A 4,880-nucleotide genomic window follows, 5' to 3' on the forward strand; every position below is an offset into this window, starting at 1 on the left:
GTACCCAGGCATATGGCAGCCCTCAGGCAGAGAGGCCGAAGGCTGCAGGCCCATCCCAGCTTAGCTGGTATCCAACGAGTTCTGAGGCATTGGGCTCCTGCAGCACCAGGGAAGAAGCGCAGAAGGAGAATTGTCACCTGGAGCAGTCAGATTAAGGATGAGGAGTCCTCGGGAGCATCAGGCTCGGCAGGGCTCTGTCAGAGTGCCACTTTACTCTTATATGGCCACGATACAGTTCGCCAACAGTGCTGAGAAAAAGCGCGTGACCTTGAAGCACATCTATATTTGGATTGAGGATCATGTTCCCTATTTTATTTATTTATTTATTTATTTAGGTACCGGGATTGAACTCAGGACATTGTGCTTTCGAGGCAAGCAGCGGCACCACTGAACTAAATCCTTGGGCTGTGTTCCCTATTTGAAGCACACTGCCAAGCCAGGCTGGAGGAACTCTATTTGCCACAACCTTGGGTTTTTTTTCGTTTTTTGTTTTTTTGAGACAGAGTCTCACTATGCAGTTCAGGTTGGCCTTTGTACCCCAAACTGGCCTCAAACTTACAGCGATCCTCCTGTCTCAGCCTCTTGAGTGCTGGGATTACAAGTGTGCGCCACCACTCCTAGCACATGCTACAACCTTTCCCTCCCTGACATGTTTGTTCTGGAGACATCGACCAATGGCAAGTTCTCCTTTTGTACCATTTGCCCCAGTGCTAACAGATTCTTGACTGGATCAGGTGTTTAAGCAGCAGAAACGGCCCAACGAGGAGCTCCACCAGAATATGACTATCAAAACTAAACTCCTACTGGGCGCATGGCAGAAGATGAAGCCACTGCTAGCATGGGTCTACCCATCTATTTCCTAATGGAGCAGTCCCTAGTGAGCAGCCCACAGCAACAGTGCCGTTGTTCCTGGTAGCTTCCACTGTAGGAAGCTAGTCTGCATTGCTCCCGGGGTGCTGCAGCTGAGGAGGGCACAGGCCCTCTTCCTACAGTAGGACCAGTGAAGGAGGAGAAACCCTGCTTGGAGAAGGGCTGTTGCCTACCCTTCCGCTTCAGTCTATCAAGGAGGAAGAAACCCAGCCTGGGGAGGACCTAGTGAGACCCATCAAAGCGGAGAACCCTCCCTTGGAGGAGTGGTTCTCTCCATGCCCATCTCTCTAAGAAGAGTCACCTCACTCTTGGGAGGATTCATCCTGCTCTCCCACTCCAAGGCCGAAGAAGCCCCACAATGAGCTCAAGTCCCCAGCATGGCATCTCAAGAAAAGCTTGTGATTAAATGAGGGGAATAAAGGAAGATGAGCCAGCCTCCCTGTGTGGATGAGCCTGAGCTTGTTTCCTCAGAGCGCCCCTGTCCTGGCAGTCCTCGGAGTCTGCCCCACAGCTTGGCTGCTCACAGGAGGAGGGAGGGCCTTTCAAGACCCCCATAAAAAAAAAGACCCCCATGAAGGAGGTACTGCCCACCTCCTGCACCCCCAGTAAATCTCTCCTCCCCTAAACCCCAAGTGAGGGGGCTGGATTCCAGCTTAGAAGACCCCCCCAAACACACTCCCTGGGCCTGAGGGATCTGAGCGCCATGCCTTTGAAACACACTCCCCTCTTGGACTCCTCTGAGAGCTCCTCAGTTCAGAACCCTCTGACCTTGCCTCGGACCCCTTTAGCAGCTCTTCCTGCTCAGATCTGGAAGTCCCCACACCAGGGTCCCCAGAAGCACATGTTCCCAACCCTTCAGCCAGCCATTCTCTGACAGAGGCCTGGCTCTAGACACAACGAATGACAACCTTAGCAAGATCCTGTTGGCCATCAGCTTTGCTGGCTTGGAGAAGGACCCCGTGGACCCTGAAAACATCAACAGCTCTCAGTTCATTCCTGAGCTACAGTGGAGGCCTGACCTTGACCCTTGCTGTTCAAGCTACCTACCATCCAAGACGCTCATGTGGGCTGGTAGTCCAGGGCTTTCTGCGCTCTCTGAGTGAGGACAGTGCGGTTAAGGGACCCTGCTGTTCCTGGGAGCTCCACCTGGCTTGATTGTGCAAAGGCAGCAGCCACACCCCCATTGAGGGGCCCTTTGTAAGCAATGGGGTCTGTAACTGGTCTCTGCTCTGCCTGCCAGGTATATAGCAGACACCTCTGCCCAGTATTAATGGCAGTTTTTTTGTTTGTTTTTGTTGTTGTTGTTGTTTTGGAACCACTGAGCTAAATCCCTAGCCCTAATGGCAGGTTTTGTTTTTTGGTTTTTGGTTTTGGTACCTACCGGGGATCGAACTTGGCTCCTTGCGCTTGCCCAGCAAGCGGCCAAACCACTGAGCTAAATCCCCAGCCCCCTCTGCCCAGTATTAGCAGGCTATAGTGGCACAAGCTTCTTGCCCCTCCATAATTCGGCTGTGTTACATTGGAAGTAGCAGAGCTTAGCACTTGCCTGGGTTCACTCCCAGTCAAGGTCAACTGACTCCAACTAATTTCTTCCCCTCTGAATTAACCATTTGTTCTCTTCAGCAAAGACACTTGTGCCCTCATTCTACAGTCCTGCCTGCTTGATACTTGTTATCAGCAGGTGTCCCAAGGCCTGCCCAGCTTTCCCCCCTTCCCACACTTGTAATGAATAAACACTGGATGTCCTGGGAGTCCTTTGTCTTTGCTGCCCAGAGCAGCTTAGATCAGCCCAAGACTCAGTTTCTCTCAAGTCTCTGTCTGTGTGCTTTTAATTCCCACTTTCCTGTCTTGTGGACGTTGTGCTGGCTTGCAGGAGACCAGGACCACTGCAGGGGTCTCTGGCAATTCCCACTACCCTTTCCCTATACAGGTGCTGAAGGGTGGAAATGGCAAAAACAACAGTGGAAAGGGATTAGGAATTCCCCAGATCATTTCCATTTTGTGCCCAGTTTCTCCCTTCCCTGCGCCTTGCAGGGTGGCCTTTGTAAATAGTATAAATTCTCCTCTAATTATAAATGTAAGCTTATCTCCTTAGATCATTCTCTAGAGACTGCCAGAAGGTGGGTAGGATGACAAGGAGGTGCAGTTTGCCTCTGTCCCTTGCTTTGGTTCCTAGAGAAGGGACATCCTGCAGTGTGCAGTTTCTTCCAGGCCCAAGGCACCTGCCCCAAGTGTTCTTTAATGGGGGGTCTCAGACAGCCCAGTCTACTTGCTGGGCCCCTCTTTTTGCCCCTCCCTCCCAGCTCCCTGTGTTTCCAAGTAAGCTTTCTTGCAAGAAGAAATCCTGGCAGCTGGGGATTTTAGCTCAGTGGTTCCGGTGCCTCCCTCGAAAGCGAAAGGTCCCAAGTTCTATCCTCAGTACCAAAAGAACCAGAAGAAATCCTGGATTCAAAGGTCTCGTTTGAGTCAAAAACTGGAGATGGAATGGAAGCATCTAAAGCAAAGAGTGAATGGATGTTGGGAAATGGGAAGAAAATGTTCAAATGGGAAGGGGAATAAGGGAGGAGGGAGGGAGAAAGGAAGGGACAAGAAAAAAAGTGAAAATAGAAGAAAAAACGAAAACAAAGCTTTTGTACATAGGGAGGGGAGGAGGCTTGAGGGGGAGAAGGGGATAAAATAAATAAAGCAAAGAGTGGGTCCCCAGATGTGCCCCCTAATTATGCCTGGGAGACAAGCACTGATGACACTCACTCGGAGGCTTGAGAAGGCACAGAGCACCACAACATGCCTGGCTTCCTTGGCTTCTACCTCAGTTTTGCAAAGAACCACCCCAGGCTCTGGGTGGAGTGTGCGTGGAGCAAGCTCAACAGCAACCATAACAACCTACTGGATAAAATCCAGGGCACAACTACTAGAGAGAGAGAGAGACCCAGATTTGAGATCAGGCAAGAGGGCTTAGAATTTTAATTAGTTAACAATGGTTCTGTTTGAATACCTAGATGGAGATGTTGCTGGGGATTTAGCTCAGTGGTTTCGCAGCCTGCTATGCAAGTGCAAGGACCCAAGTTCGATCCCTGGTACCAGAAAAAAAAAAAACACCAAAAAACCCAATAGATGGAGATGTGGATGTTGAGGGGAGAACAGTTAACAAATCTTTGAATTCAGACCTGAGGGGCATTCATATGGTTAACACAGGCAACAGAGGCCCTGGTTTAGGGTCAGACCAGAGAAAAAAGGATGGGAACAAATGAATAAATGTTTGGCTTATAGGTTAGTCAAGAGGGGAATAGGTTAGCACATGCACCTTGGGAGTGTGAGGCAGGATGATCACAAGTTCAAGCCTAGACTGGACAATTTAGCAATTTAGCAAGACCTTGTATCAAAATTTAAAAAAGAAATTTTAAGGGCGGGGGATAGCCCAGTGTGATGGTGCGTGCCTATAATCCCAGCACTGAGGGAGGCTAAGGGAAGAGAGTTGCAAGTTTGAGTCCCACCTGGGCAGTTTAGTAAGACCCTGTCTAAAAATAAAAAGTAAGGGCCAGGGATTTAGCTCAGTGGCAAAGTGGCTGCCTCACAAGTTCAAGGTCCGGAGTTTGATCCCCAGTATCACACACACACACACAAAAATTCATAAAAATAGAAAGTAAAAACAACTGGTTTGTAGCTCAGTGGTAGAGCACCCATGGGTTTGATCCGTAGCACCATCAAACAAACAAACAAACACCAAGATAAAAAAGCTGGGGATAGGGGCTGGGGATTTAGCTCAGTGGTGCCGCCGCCTGCCTCGAAAGAGCAAGGTCCTGAGTTCGATCCCCAGTACTAAAAAAAACCAACAATAACAAAAAGCTGAGGACATAGCTCGGCGCAAAGGCCCAGGGTTCAGTCTAGTACTGAATTTAGTACTATTTCAATCCCTAGTACTAAAAAAAAAAAAAGGAATAAATTCTGGAATATTTAACAGAGCCTGAGGTTCATGTTCAGACTCTGGGGGCACAGACGTTGGAAGCAAT

At 49.5% G+C, this 4,880-nt stretch overlaps 1 pseudogene; it reads left to right on the plus strand.

Moving 5' to 3' along the window:
- The first annotated feature begins 811 nt into the window (after positions 1 to 811).
- On the plus strand, positions 812 to 2,909 carry LOC110347122 (forkhead box protein M1 pseudogene; annotated as a pseudogene).
- Positions 2,910 to 4,880: the final 1,971 nt, after the last annotated feature.

The sequence above is a fragment of the Heterocephalus glaber genome, unplaced genomic scaffold (assembly GCF_053883595.1).
Source record: "Heterocephalus glaber isolate CG9 unplaced genomic scaffold, H.glaber_assembly_v1.0 deba00001546, whole genome shotgun sequence".
Taxonomy (NCBI): domain Eukaryota; kingdom Metazoa; phylum Chordata; class Mammalia; order Rodentia; family Bathyergidae; genus Heterocephalus; species Heterocephalus glaber.